Source organism: Chiloscyllium plagiosum, unplaced genomic scaffold (genome assembly GCF_037043375.1).
Source record: "Chiloscyllium plagiosum isolate Xiang-an unplaced genomic scaffold, Cpla_swu_hap1 HiC_scaffold_37, whole genome shotgun sequence".
Taxonomy (NCBI): Eukaryota; Metazoa; Chordata; class Chondrichthyes; order Orectolobiformes; family Hemiscylliidae; genus Chiloscyllium; species Chiloscyllium plagiosum.
Genome location: NW_028270175.1, coordinates 18,577,368 through 18,593,594, shown reverse-complemented (window position 1 = coordinate 18,593,594; position 16,227 = coordinate 18,577,368). Strand labels below are relative to the sequence as shown.

The 16,227-nt window shown below is 41.5% G+C and overlaps 1 protein-coding gene across 7 annotated transcripts in view; it reads left to right on the top strand.

Moving 5' to 3' along the window:
- camta1a (calmodulin binding transcription activator 1a) overlaps positions 1–16,227 on the top strand; it is a 1,306,542-nt gene that overhangs the window by 34,556 nt on the left and 1,255,759 nt on the right. The window lies entirely within an intron of this gene.

The following is a 16,227-nucleotide window of genomic DNA, read 5'->3' as shown; positions in this document are numbered from 1 at the left end:
AAATCATTAATTAACCAGTGATAATGAAAAATAATTAAAGGTTGTAAAATAAAATTACATGGAAAACCTTTTAACTTGGACCATTTTCACTTTGGAGCACTTGAGTTCATAGTCTAAGTTTATTGAATTATGCGAAAACACTGGGTTGACAGAAGTGTCATATTTTGAATGAGGCAGTCAAATGATAATTGAATCCTTAATGAAGAAGTACCTAGAAACGAGAAAGAAATAACAGTATTAAGTATCTTGGATTGTAAGAGGGAAAGATGTTTTGAACAAACTTAGTGAATTCTTTCGAAATAAGCAGCAATAAGGATAGATCAGGCTAAAGCAGTCAATATGACTTATTTGGATTGCCTTTCATCAGATACCATATAATCAACGAACGAGTAGGATTAGAATATGCGGAACTGGAAACATATAGCAAATTGGCAGGTGACGGGAAAGTGGAAATAAAGGTATTACCCTTAGGCTAACAGTGGATATGGCATTTCGCATGGATCAATACTGGGAACTCTGTTCACTTTTTTCCTGTGGAATTGGAACCATGATTTTAAAATTTGCAGATGACACCAGGAAAATTTGAAAATACAGCAAGATGTGAGTAAACTTAGAGGATTGTTTCTGTAATTGGCAGATGACTTTCAATATAGATAAGTGTCAGATTGTATACCCCAATAAAAATGGGCCATGTCGAGCCTGTAGAATCTCTCTGAGTGAAGGAATGGCAAGATTAGTGTAGACATATATTTGACAAAAGATACATAATATTTGTAAAAAAAATCACTTGGAATTTGGATTTCAAAATAGAGATATAGGTGCTATTTAGAGTCATAGAGATGTACAGCACAGAAACAGACCCTTCGGTCCAACTCATCCATGCCAACCAGATATCCCAACTCAATCTAGTCCCACCTGCGAGCACCTGGCCCATATCCCTCCAAACCCTTCCTATTCATGTACGCATCCAGGTGCCTTTTAAATGTTGCAATTGTACTAATTTCCTCCACTTCCTCTGGCAGCTCAATCCATACACATACCGCCCTCTGCGTGAAAACGTTGCCCCTTAGGTCTCTCTTAGATCTTTCCCCTCTCTCCCGAAACCTATGCCCTCTAGTTCTGGACTCCCATCCCCAGGGAAAAGACCTTGTCCATTTACCCTATCCATGCCCTTCGTGATTTTATAAACCTCTATAAGGTCACCCCTCAACCTCTGCTCCAGGAAAAATAGCCTCAACCTATTCAACCTCTCCCTATAGCTCAAATCCTCCAATCCTGGCAACATCCTTGTAGACCTTTTCGGAACTCTTTAAAATTTCACAACATCCTTCCAATAGGAAGGAGACCAGAAATTCACGCAATATTCCAAAAGTGGCCTCACTAATGTCCTGTACAGACGCAACATGACCTCCCAACTCCTGTACTCCGTACTCTGACCAATAAAGGAAAGCATACCAAATGCTTTCTTCACTATCCTATCTACCTGCAACTCCACTTTCAAGGAGCAATGAATCTGCACTCCAAGGTCTCTTTGTTCAGCAGCATTCCCTCGGACCTTACCATTAAGTGGAAAAATCCTGCTAAGATTTGCTTTCCCAAAATGCAGCACCTCTCATTTATCTAAATTAAATTTCATTTGTCGCTTCTCAGCCCATTAACCCATCTGATCAAAATCCCATTATAATCTGAGGTAACCTTCCTCACTTGTCCACGACACATCCAATTTTGGTGTTATCTGCAAACTTACTAACTACACCTCTTATGCTCCCATCCAAATCATTTATATAAATGATGAAAAGTAGTGGACCCAGCACCGATCCTTGTGGCACTCCAGTAGTCACAGGCCTCCAGTCTGAAAAACACGCCCTCCATCACCATCCTCTGTCTCTTACCTTTTGAGCCAGTTCTGTATCCAAATGGCTAGTTCTCCCTGTATTCCGTGAGATCAAACCTTGCTAACCAGTGTCCCTGGGGAAACTTGTCGAACGCCTTACTGAAGTCCATACACATCACATGTAATGCTCTGCCCTCATCAATCCTCTTTGTTACTTCTTCAAAAAACACAATCAAGTTTGTGAGGCATGATTTCCCACGCACAAAAACATGTTGACTATCCCTAATCAGTTCTTGCCTTTCCAAATACATGTACATCATGTCCCTCAGGATTCCCTCCAATACATGTCCATCACTGACTTCAAGCTCACTGGTCTATAGTTCTCTGGCTTGTTCTTACCACCTTTCTTAAACAGTGGCACCATGTTTGCCAACTTCCAATCTTCCAGCACTGCACCTGTGACTATTAATGATACAAATATCTCAGCAAGAGGCCCAGCAATCACTTTCTGAGCTACTTTGAGCATTAGGGTACACCTGATCAGGTCCTGGGGATTTATCCACTTTTCTGCGTTTCAAGACATCCAGCACTTCCTCCTCTGTAATATGGACATGTTGCAAGGTGTCACCTTCTATTTCCCTCCAATCTGTCTTCCATATCCTTTTCCACAGTAAATACTGATGCAAAATACTCGTTTAGTATCTCCTCCATCTCCTGCAGCTCCACAAAGGCCGCCTTGCTGATCTTTGAGGGACCCTGTTCTCTCTTGTACCTTTTTGTCCATAATTTATTTGTAAAAGCCCTTTGGATTCTCCTTTAATTATATTTGCCAAAGCTGTCTCATGTCCCCTCCTGATTTCTCTCTTAAATATACTCCTACTGCCTTTATACTCTTCTAAGGATTCACTCGATCTATCCTATCTATGCCTGATATATGCTTCCTTCTTTTTCTTAAACAAGCCCTCAATTTTCTTAGTCATCCAGCATTCCCTATACTTTCACCCTAACAGGAATATACTGTCTCTGGATTCTCGTTATCTCATTTCTGAAGGCTTCCTGTTTTCCAGCTGCCCCTTTACCTGTGAGCATCTGCCCCCAGTCAGCTTTTGCAAGTTTAGATTAGATTAGATTACTTTAGATTAGATTAGATTACTTTACAGTGTGGAAACAGGCCCTTCGGCCCAACAAGTCCACACCGACCCACCGAAGCGTAACCCACCCCTACCCCTACATTTACCCCTTACCTAACACTACGGACAACTTAGCATGGCCAATTCACCTGACCTGCACATCTTTAGACTGTGGGAGGAAACCGGAGCACTCGGAGGAAACCCACGCAGACACGGGGAGAACGTGCAAACTCCACACAGTCGGTTGCCTGAGGCGGGAATTGAACCCGGGTCTCTGGCGCTGTGAGGCAGCAGTGCTAACCACTGTGCCACCGTGCCGCCCACTTGCCTAATATCATCAAAATTAGCCTTCCGCCAATTTAGAAGTTCAGCTTTTACATCTGGTCTATCCTTTTCCATCATTATTTTAAAACGAATAGAATTATGGTCGCTGGCCCCAAAGTGCTCCCCCACTGACACCTCAGTCTCCTTCCCTGCCTTATTTCCCAAGAGTAGGTCAAGTTTTGCACCTTCTCTAGTAGATACATCCACACACTGAATTAGAACATTTTCTTGTACACACTTAACAAATTCCTCTCCATCTATATCCTTAACACTATGGCAGTCCCAGTCTATCTTTGTCAAGTTAAAATCCCCTACCATAACCACCCTATTATTCTTACAGATAACTGAAATAGCCTTACAAATTTGTTTCTGAATTTCCCGCTGACTATTAGAAGGTCTATAATATAATCCCAATAAGGTGATCATCCCTTTCTTATTTGTCAATTCAACCCAAATAACCTCCCTGGCTGTATTTCCGGGAATATCCTCCCTCAGTACAGCTGTAATGCTATCCCTTATTAAAAATGCCACCTCCCTTTCTGTCCTTCCTGTAGCATTTGTATCCTGGAACATTATGCTGCCAGTCCTGTCCATTCCTGAGCCAAGTATCTGTAATTACTATGATATCCCAGTCCCATGTTCCTAACCATGCCCTGAATTCATCTGCCTTCTCTGTTCAGCCTCTTGCATTGAAATAAATGCAGTTTAAGTTTTTAGTTCTACCTTGTTCTCTGCTTTGTCCCTGCCTGTTTGACTCGCTTCTGTTCTCAACTGTACCAGTCTCAGATTGATCTTTTTCTTCACTATTTCCCTGGGTCCCCCCAACCTTAAATCCTCCCAAACAACTAGCAAATCTTCCTGCCAGTATATTAGTCCCCTTCCAATTCAGCTGCAATCTATCCATTTTGTATAGGTCACTTCTACCCCAGAAGTGAATCCAGTGATCCAAAAATGTGAACCCTTCTCCCAGACACCAGCTCCTCAGCCATGCATTCATCTGCTCTATCCTCCTATTCCTAAGCTCACTAGCTCGCAGCACCAGGAGTAATCCAGATATTACTACTCTCAAGGACCTCCTTTTTAAATTCCTGCCTAACTCTCTCTATTTTCCCTTCAGAATCTCATCCTTTTCCCTTCCTATGTCATTGGTTCCAATATGTACAATGACCTTCTGCTGGGCGCTCTTTCCCTCTTGAGAACATTCTGCACCCTCTGAGATGTCCTTGATCCTGGCAGCAGGGAGACAACACCATTCTGATTTTTCGCTGCTGGCCAGAGAAACATCTGTCTGTGCCTCTGACTACAGAATCCCCTAACACAACTGATCTCTTGGAACCCGACGTACCTGTTGTTGCATTAGAGCCAGTCTCGATACCAGAAACTTGGCTGTTTGTGCTACATTCCCCTGAGAATCCATCACCCTCTATATTTTCCAAAGCAGCATATTCGTTTGAAATGGGGATAGTCACAGAAGATTCCTGCACTATCTGCCTAGATCACTTATCTTTCCTGGAGTGAATCCATCTATGTGACTGTATCTGCGACCTTTCTCCCTTCCTATAACTGCCATCCATTACACCCCCTTGCTCTTGTAAATTCCTCATTGCCTCTAACTGTCTCTCTAACCGATCCATTCGATATAATATCCCACTCCTGACAGTCATGTCTCATTTTTTTTTTGGGCGGTACGGTAGCTCAGTGGTTAGCACTGTTGCCTCACAGCACCTGGGTCCCACGTTCGATTCCAGCCTCTGGCAACTGTGTTTGTGCAGTTTGCATGTTCTCCCCGTGTCTGCGTGGGTTTTCTCTGGGTGCTCCGGTTTCCTCCCACAATCCAAAGATGTGCAGGTCAGGTGAATTGGCCATGCTAAATTGTCCATAGTGTTAGGTGCATTAGTCAGAGGGAAATGGGTCTGGGTGGGTTACTCTTTGGAGGGTTGGTGTGGACTGGTTGGGCCAAAGGGCCTGTTTCCACACTGTAGGGAACCTAATCTAATAATAGGATTCGCAACAAAAGACATTTATTGCAGGTATAACACGTAAACTCTCCCTAAACTCCCACATCTGACAAGAAGAATCTATCAGAGCTGAAAATGTGTTGCTGGAAAAGCACAGCAGGTCAGGCAGCATCCAAGGAGCAGGAGAATCGACGTTTCGGGCATGAGCCCTTCTTCAGGAATGAGGAGTGTGTGCCAAACAGGCTAAAATAAAAGGTAGGGAGGAGAGACTTGGGGGAGGGGCATTGGAAAGGTGGAAGGAAGTTAAGGTAAGGGTGATAGGCTGGGGTGGGGGTGGGGGCGGAGAGGTCAGGAAGAAAATTGCAGGTTAGGAAGGTGGTGCTGAGTTCGAGGGTTGGGATTGAGACAAGTTGGGGGAGGGGAAATGAGGAAACTGGAGAAGTCTGAGTTCATCCTTTGTGGTTGGAGGGTTCCTCGGCGGAGGATGAGGCGCTCTTCCTCCAGCTGTCATGCTGCTATGGTCTGGCGATGGAGGAGTCCAAGGACCTGCATGTCCTTGGTGGAGTGGGAGGGGGAGTTGAAGTGTTGAGCCACTGGGTGGTTGGGTTAGTTGGTCCGGGTGTCCCAGGGGTGTTTTCTGAAACGTTCCACAAGTAGGCGACCTGCCTCCCCAATATAGAGGAGGCCACATCGGGTGCAGCGGATGCAGTAAATGATGTGTGTGGAAGTGCAGGTGAATTTGTGGTGGATATGGAAGGATCCCTTGGGGCCTTGGAGGTAAGTAAGGGGGGGGGGGTGTGGGGGGGAGGTGTGGGCGCAAGTTTTGCATTTCTTGCGGTTGCAGGGGAAGGTGCCGGGAGTGGAGATTGGGTTGGTGGGGGGTGTGGACCTGACGAGGGAGTCACGGAGGGAGTGGTCTTTTCGGAATGCTGATAGGGGAGGTTGGTGGGGTGGTAGGTGAGGACCAGTGGGGTTCTGTCCTGGTGGCGATTGGAGGGGCGGGAAGTGGAGGAGATGCGGTGGAGGGCATCGTCGACCACGTCTGGGGGGAAATTGCGGTCTTTGAAGAAAGAGGCCATCTGGTTGTTCGGTATTGGAACTGGTCCTCCTGGGAGCAGATGCGGCAGAGACGAAGGAATTGGGAATATGGGATGGCGTTTTTACAGGGGGCAGGGTGGGAGGAGGTGTAGTCTAGGTAGCTGTGGGAGTCGGTCGGTTTATAGTAAATGTCCATGTTGATTCGGTCTCCACTGCATCTCCTCCACTTCCTGCTCCTCTGTCCTTGATCCCTGCCCCTCCAATTGCCATCAGGACAGAACCCCACTGGTCCTCACCTACCACTCCACCAACCTCCATATACATCGTATCATCCGTCGTCATTTCCGCCACCTCCAAACGGACCCTACCACCAGGGTTATATTTCCCTCCCCTCCCCTATCAGCGTTCCGAAAAGACCACTCCCTCCGTGAATCCCTCGTCAGGTCCACACCCCCCACCAACCCAACCTCCAATCCCGGCACCTTCCCCTGCAACCGTAAGAAATGCAAAACTTGTGCCCACACCTTCCCCCCCCCCTCTCCCCCTTACTTCCCTCCAAGGCCCCAAGGGATCCTTCCATAATCCGCCGCAAATTCACCTGCACCACCACACAGATCATTTACTGTGTCCGCTGCACCCGATGTGGCCTCCTCTGTATTGGGGAAACAGGTCGCCTACTTGCAGAACGTTTCAGAGAATACCCGGACCAACCAATCCAACCACCCCGTGGCTCAACACTTCAACTCCCCCTCCCACTCCACCAAGGACATGCAGGTCCTTGGACTCCTCCATCGCCAGACCATAGCAACACGACGGCTGGAGGAACACCTCATCTTCCGCCTAGGAACCCTCTAACCACAAGCGATGAAGTCAGACTTCTCCAGTTTCCTCATTTCCCCTCCCCCCACCTTGTCTCAGTCCCAACCCTCGAACTCAGCACCGTCTTCCTAATCTGCAATATTCTTCCTGACCTCTCCACCCCCACCCCCACTCCGGCCTATCACCCTCACCTTAACCTCCTTCCACCTATCGCATTTCCAATGCCCCTCCCCCAAATCCCTCCTCCCTACCTTTTATCTTAGCCTGCTTGGCACACTTTCCTCATCTCTGAAGAAGGGCTCATGCCCGAAACGTTGATTCTCCTGCTCCTTGGATGCTGCCTGACCTGCTGTGCTTTTCCAGCAACACATTTTCAGCTCTGATCTCCAGCATCTGCAGTCCTCGCTTTCTCCATGAAGAATCTATCACTCGACCTAAGGCCATTTTTGCTTCTTTCAATCTACAGACCCAGAAAATAGCACTGTCTTATTCCTCTGCAAAACACTGCTCCAGGCTAACTTAATACTTATGGCTTTTATTTTTAAATTTAATTGTGACATATCTCAAAACATAATCAAGAACGAACCCAATCTACTGACTACTGCAGACTTACTGTAAGGCCACATGTTAATCTATTCGTTTATCTGTTTCTGTGCTTTGACCTCTTCCAAACAGGTTCCTCTAAGATCATTTGTGGATTTCACTTTGTTCAAATTTTCCCAGACGCGCTCTAATGTCCAGTGGTACATGAATTCAAACAGCAAAAGCTCTATTAAGAGTTTTCGTTTAATAAAAAAGTCGAAGTCCTTCTAGAATAGTAACTAAATCCAGCATTTGTCAGAAATCAGGTGACAAGTATTAATGGCAGTATGTTTACATTGTTGGGTTTACAACTGGTCAGATAGACATGGAACTCCATGTTACGTAGTTGTGTGGCATTGCTCCTTTTAGACAACAAGTTAGGTGATATGACACGAGAGCATGGGGAGGAAGTTAAGGACCAACTTTGGAACTGAGAGGATGCACCATAAAGTATTCCCTGAACTTGTTTATTCTCAGTCAACCTCATGTTCTGTTTATGACTCTAGGGAACCACAGCCATGAACACCGCATTAGTTTTATTTTTTATTTCGGAAGAATCTAGGATTGAGTAAGGTTTTTTTTTAAAAAAAAAATTCCATTCAGAAGGCACCAGAGTCATTGAGTTTCTCTCCTAGCAGTGATTTCAGGCAAAAAAGGCACCTAAGTTCATAAATTTCCAAACCAGGTGTGTTTGCTTTATTTGAAATGACTTGGAAAGAACTCATTGAATTATCTCTGCAGGTCCTTAGTCAAGAAATCGTAATGTCATTTAAGGAGAAAGTTGAGTTGAGATAGGGGTGTAATATATCGGGACCTGAGTTTTGTGAGTGGAGAGTATTGGGAAATCTGTGTGCTTTGAGATTTATCTAACTGGCAAATATGTTTTGCTTTTTTTATGTGTAATACATTTTTTCCTGTTTTGTTGTTCAAGAATGTCTGCAGTCTTCTGTGCAAATCTCAATGACTAATGACCACGTTAAATAACTAAACAAAAAACTATCAGGAAGGTTTCAGTCTTTGATCTGGCTTCTGCTGGGATCATAAGTTAGGCTTCTTGACTAGGATTTGAATTTGTTTTGAGGAATCTGTCTCTTTCAAAGAAATGACTCCATGGAGATTCTGGACACAGGAGTGTTGTGGGGATGTTTATTACAAAGATTGGGTTCGCTGGACTGAGTGTTGCTAAGTGCTTTTGAGGGTATAGAAGAGCTAACAGTGGATTATTTAAAAATCTTTAAGTCTAAAATGAGCAAGCTGGTAATTTAAAGAGGAGGGCGATCGCATGTGGTGTGCTGCTGCCTAGTCTCCTGAACAGGGAGCGGACATAGCAAGTGTTCGCTGTGTCAATCCCATTGAACTGATGGGGTATGGGGAAGGTAGAAGGCTTCAGCAATGCTGCAGGTCCCTTAACACACGTGTCTGCTCAAAAACAAACCCTGAGACAGAGAGCGGGAGCAAAGCAGGCAGAGCGAGGAAAAAGGAAAATTCAGAAAAGTCCAAGCTCCAGAGGAGAGGTATTGAATCAATTAACCGGAGAATCAGTTATCCAAATGAAAATACTGCCTGCCCATCTCATTCGGATAATTGATTGTTTGGTTCATTAATTAATTACTCTGGTTAATGAGGGCAAACATCTTGTATGCTGAAAAGATTTGACTTAAAGAAAGAGAGAAGATTTAGAATTAGTTTTTGAAGAAAAAAGCAAGAAAAGCAAAATAGGTAATGGTGAGGTAAAATATGAGGAAATAAGATTCCAAAGAGATATGGAAATGAGACAGAATGGGCTTGGCCAATGAAAAGCTTGACATAAGAATAATATCTTGGACTATGATTCTGATTCAAATGAAGTATTTGATTTAGGAGTCTATATTTACAGAGAATGAGGAGGAAGCATCTTTCACCTTATTTGGAAAGGTAGTAGGGAAGACAAACTGTTGGAAATGTTGACAGATACAGCTATGGATATATGTCAATTTGTAAGAATAACAATCTGTAGACTCTGAAAGTAGCAATGGTTAATGATGATGAGCTTGTCCCTGAACATATCTCATAAAAATTAGGAATATCATGAAAAGACCTAATCAGACATGGGAACAGGGATAGACCATTCAGACCCTTGAATATGTTTGCTCATTCAATAAAATAATGGCTGATCTATGGCCTAATTCCACATCCCTTGATGCCCTTGCTTCATAAATGGAGGGAAGGTCTTGTGACTTGAGGGACTTGAGGCTGTTTTCATTAGAGCGAAGAAAGTTGAGAGGTGACCTATAGAGACATACAAAATGATCAGAGGGTTAGATTAGGTAGACAATGAGAGCCTTTTTCTTAGGATGGTGATGGCTCGCACGAGGCATCATAGCTTTAAATTGAGGGGTGATAGATGTCAGAGGTAGGTTCTTTACTCGGTAGTAAGGGTGTGGAATGCCCTGCCTGCAACAGTAGTAGACTGTCCAAATGTAAGGGCATTTAAATGGTCATTGGGTAAATGTATGGTTGATAATGGGATGGTGTAGATTAGCTGGGCTTCAGGTTGGTTTCACAATTCAGCGCAACATCGAGGGCCGAAGGGCATGTACTGCGCTATAATATTTTATGTTCTATGTTTAATCCCTGAAGTTAGAGAAAAATTGAGAATGTCAAGGAAATCATGGATGTGAAAGAACTCAGAAATAGCGTTCCTGCAAATCTCAACATAGTTAAATAATTATCATGTATCAAAGATCTGAGAAGCAGTGGTTCTGGTAGATATGCATACTATCTTTTGCAGACATTTGCGTGTAGGGAAATAGTTATATGGGAATTAACAAGGAAGTTAGAGGAACAGAAAATTTACAGACACAAGAGGTGCTGGTCCTAATGGAACAACTTAAAAACAAGTCTAGAATCAAGGAAATACATAAAGCAAATAACATGTTTCCGTTGTTATAAGACCAGGCATACCAAAGATAATTGCTGCAGACTAAATAGATGCAATAATAGAAGTGAAATAATTGCATTTTTGTTCGCCAGGATATTGTCATTTTCTGTCGACTGAAAAAGTCAAAGAAATATCAGCTTTTGTAAAGCTCAGTGGACTTTATCAAGATAAAGTCATGCTATTTGGAGTGAAAATGCACCAACAACTAGATCTAATAAAGTTACTGAAGGATTAAATAGCTATGTTGTCGTCTTCAATATTGTGATCGGGATGAAGTTTAAATTATTTGACTAAATTTTTTTTAAAAAGGGCTAATTTGATTATAAATTTAACTAAAATTGACTTTTCCAAAGCAATGCTAACTTATTTGGGCAATGCTATAGGACAGTACTAACTATCACCTAGATAGTTGCAAAGTAAGGGCAATTTTGGATTTTCCCATGCCTAGGTGGAAAGCAAAGTTTTGTGCTATTAACAGTGGATTTTATCAGAAGTTTATTCTGAACTTCAGCACTATATTTTTCACTTGGTTGAACGTATTGATAAAAAGAAATTTAAATGAACAAAATGCCAGGGACCCATTGACAACTTGAAGTCGTGCTGACAACTGCATCAGTTTTGGTATCATTCAATTGTGAAAAGCCATCCAAGCTGGCTATCAAAACTTGCGACATCAGTGTTGTGTTATTTTAAGAAGACAAAATAAGGATCCATCAATTATTTGTGAAGAAACTGATGTCTGTCAGCAGAACTATTTGATAGTGGAGAAAGTGTGTTTGTTTTCCATACTTTAAAATTTACGTAATCGAAACTTAAGTGAAACCGTTAGTTATATGGGCCATAATACTTTCGTTTTTTTTTTGTTCCTTGACTTTGTGACAAGGACTTGCAGTTGTTTCTCTTGCATTTAAGACTTCACCTTCACAAGTACAATGTTACATTGGATGCTGTGTCAAGAGCATACATGAATGGCACTATACTGTCATCCACATATCTTGTGTAAACTACAATTGTCATGAAACTTAGTGTTTTGATGTATGTGTACTTCTGTTAATGTAACATAGTTAAGATCTTTTGGATAGAATATACTTCCTCGGGCTATATTTTCATTCTTCTTTGGGGGGAGTTATGGTGAAAAATACACAACTTACATAACTTATATGTACTAATATCACTTTTTTTTTGCAATTTGGATATGAAAGTTGAAGCAGGTCGGTGTTGTTTACTTATGTGAACGATTCTCTTTTCAAAACCAGTTGTTGTTGTGAACTTTCTAATAAGCCAGATTTCATTCTGGAACTTTACTTATCCAGTAGTACCATCAGCTAGGATTGTAAGGGTAAAGTTGCCATTGTCCCAGAGGACCATTGGGCTGTTCTGTCAAGAGTCTGGTCTGGCCTGCATGTGACTCCAGACCCACAACAATATGGTTGATTTTTGACTCTATATTTGAATTATCAGTTGATGGAAACATCTTTTGTCTGCCCTGTCTAAACCTGTTGTAGCTTTGTACAACAGTAACAACATTCCTATCAATTACTTCACCAAGGATTACTGCTTTGAATTCTTCAACCGAGCACAGATAAAATATCTCATCTCATGAATCCAGGGCATAAATAACTTATTTCATGGGCTATTCATTTGATGTTCTTGAGCTACTTTTCGCTTCTCTGGATAGATACAACTTTATGCTCACTGACTCCTTTGTTAAATGATGCAGCCATGTAGTGTCAATACTTCCTGTATTTGTATTGACATATATGGGGTATTTGGACTTGAATGAGAGGAATTCATCAAATTCCTCACTTATTATTCAATTTGCCATGATACACAAGGAAAGCATTAATTCTTAGACACCACCATACTTAAAATAGTTCAAGACAACCAGCATATATTAGCAACAAAAGTTCTGTTTTCCATCTTTCACCATCCACTTTGCGGTCTCCGTCTGTTCTACTCCTCCTTTCAGCCTCTCCCATTTCCCTTTTCTTGCAGCCTTCCTCTTTTCCTGGCCTTACTTTGCACCATTCTCTTCCCACTTGACTTGAGGCCTATGTTTTTCTTGCCATGACCTTCATTATCGTGGCCTCCATCTCCTCCCACCCTGACAGTGTTTCAGAGCACTGGCAAGTGAAATCCCACTGACAAAAGGTTGACGAGCTGTTTCCTTCTGGCTTTCTCGCTAGCTCACTTGCTTTCTTTTTTAGTTACTTGGCTGCTCACTCTTCTTCCATCAGCAAATGGACGAGAGAAACTCCTGGGGATTGGAATAGCAGCTGCTCACCAAATCTGTCCTTTCCACTGAGGTGACTTTTTCCCGAATTTGGTTGTCCTATGATTGAATTTTCTTGGGTATTTTGAGGCTTTCAGGGAGAATTCACTTGCTATTATGTATTTTGAATGCTGCTGGAATGATTTCTGGTCAATCATTTGCTCCACCTTCATGAGAACACCCACATCTTTCCTCGAATGTGACCAAAATTAACTGCAACAATTTGTTTGTAGCCTAACCAGAGAACCGTAAATAAAACGGTGCTGGAGATCTGCATGTTTGCTTGATTTAATGGTGTTACATTTCTCTGTTTCCAATCCTTTAGTATTTCTCCCTCTCCAAAGGAGATTGAAAGATTATGGAAAACATTTGTTACCCTCATCCTTTCTTCCTTCAGCCATCTGGGATGGCCATCCGCTTAAGAATATTTATCCATTCTAAGCATATGTATTCAAGATAAAATTTTGCTATCACATTGTGGTATTTAAAAAATATCATAAAGTGATCTTGGCAAAATGACTCCCTCAGCCCTCCACCAACACCATCAAGAGAGACAAACTGAATCTTTATCTGACTGCCGTTCATGGCAACTTTAGTCCTACATGAAGGGTAAAGTCTATCAGTTAAAAAATCACACAACGGCAGGTTATAGTCCAACAGGTTTATTTGGAAGCACTAGCTTTCGGAGCACTGCTCCTTCATCAGGTGGTTGTGGAGAATAAGATTGTAAGACACAGAATTTATAGCAAACATTTACAGTGTGATGTACATCACACTGTAAACTTTGCTATAAATTCTGTGTCTTACAATCTTATACTCCTCAACCACCTGATGAAAGAGCAGCGCTCTGAAAGCTAATGCTTCCAAATAAACCTGTTGGACTATAACCTGCTGTTGTGTGATTTTTAAGTTTGTACACCGCAGTCCAACACCGGCGTCTCCAAATCTTGTCCATCAGTTACAGTAATTAATCATATGAAGCATTTTGGGATGTTTCTCAGACACCTAGTTTGGCAGTACACAAAGACAAGTGCTTTCTGACTACCAGCACACAACTTCAATGTTTCATTTTTCCACCTACTGTAGAAGCCTCCCCAAGAGCTGCTCTAGGTAAGGGAGTACTCCCTACAGGACTCCACTCAACCTTCCCTGGTTCTTTCCCTGAGATTGTTCAATTGCCCAGAGTAAAATTCTTAGAAGCAGTCCATTAAAGGTTTAGTACATTTATTTAAACATTCACTGTTTAATACATTATCACAGTTACAGAGCAACAAGCCCTAGTCTAAGTAGAGGTTGTAATGTCTCAGCAGAGTAGCGGTACAGGCACTTACCAATCTAGTGCTCCCTTGGACTACTCCAAAGTGGAACTCTCAATTTTCAGTATTTATTCAGTTTTTTCCCCAATCAACATATCAGTCAAACATCTGCTGTTGAACACTATGTCCTCCCCACATTCCTGCTGTGTTTATGATAAACTTATGTTAATCTTTTGCTGATTGTGATCGTTTAATCATATTACTGATTTTGTGATCTAGAGTAGCGATAATGAAAAACCGTGACCATTCGTATTGACTCTGGTGATGACATTAATTGCTGGTGTCCCCTAAAGTTTAGTCACATGCCCATCACATCATATCCTTATCTAAACCTGATAACTGACTGTCTTTCATGCCTTAAACCCATTCCTCATCATTTTCCATTTCACATGCTTGGTCAGTAAACTCATTATCCAAATCCCGATTGTCTTTTCTCATACATATTTTAAGTTTGAAGTGATCTGTCAATATGTTCTTTTCCACTGCGGTTTATGTCCCTCCTTAATAACTAATTTTAAGTTTTGCAGCTGCCTAAACTTGTTTTTGCACAGAGCTGGACTTCCTGCTTTTCCCAGCAAAGCTTGAAACCTTTATTTAAGCTATTTTACCTGATATTTTTTACTTTTGTAAATTTGCTGCTTTATTTCTGAAGTTATTTGGTTTCTTTGATTCTATGGTTTCCCTTCATGTGCTTTCTCACCACAACTCCCACCACCCTTTTTGCCAACAAATGGCTCTATAGAAAATTAAATTGAAAATTAAATTGCCCAAGTGGTTTCATTTTGAGGGTTAGCCATGACACAGTATTACTAGGCATTTTAATCATCAAAGGCATCATAGCTAAATTTATTCATGTCCTCCTCCTAAATTCAAATCAGCACCTACCTGAAAGAGACATTAGATATTGGTTAAGCACTCTGCTAATTTTTTTTCCCAATCCCTTTTCCTAGCTCAAGTCCAGTTCCTGCAACTATATTTTGAAATCAATAATTTTAGCATAAACCAGAAACAACTTTAACCTTTTTAAGTAGAAATATAGCTAGTACACAAAATGTATTCAGGCAATTATTGTCATATTCTCAAAGTTTGTTGCAGTATGTTTTGAAGGTTTTAAGTCATATATTTTATCATATCTGGCTTATTATATCAATAATTGAGGACTTTTCCTAATGTCCTTGTCAATATTTACCTCCTGACCAATCCACCAAAAGCAAAATATGTGATAGTACAACTGCTGTTTGTGATTTTGTGCACTTATCAGCTGTTGTGTTTATAGAAATTACAATAGTGAACACTTTCCTGCCCTTTATTACTTTTGGAAACCTTGAGATGAGCAAATGATAAATTCTTATTTTTCTGTTGCTTTATTTTAATCTGAAAGATGGCATCTCTGGTAGTGTAACTCTAAGTATTGAAGCACAGCTAGATTATATACTTATGGCAGGCATATAATTTTTAACCTTTCAGTACGGTGTTTGTCCGGTGGTTGACTGAAACCCAGAATAAGATGACAGTGCTGGATTGTCATAGCTGTCACTAATTTAAAATGATCAATTGAGTGTTAAGATATCCTGATTGAAAAATAAAATTTGAAATTTATTTATTGTCTACATGGAGCATTAGGTAGATGAATTTACATACTTTGTGTGCACAAGTGTGTGATGTCAGGAAGATTTCGCTCAGTTTCTTGTTATGCATGTGAGTTATGCCTTTTTGTACCTAATCTTTCACTCTTTGCGATCTTTGGATATATATAAGGATGCCATTGTTCATCCATAGTCATGAATGTCAGCCTTTGATTTGAAAGGTGTGTGGAGGGAATGGTTGGAGTATCATAACCACACTCTTTTTTTTTTAAATTATCCTTTCGTACATTTTCAATGAGAATCATTGGTCTTACTCTTGTATTCTTGGGAACTGGTCAGTACTGGGCATGTGCAAGTATATTCATTCATAAATTGCTGGAAGAGCATTTTTTGTATATATTTATTGAAAAGATTTTTCACTCGTTGACAAAAAACAAACCAAAAATAA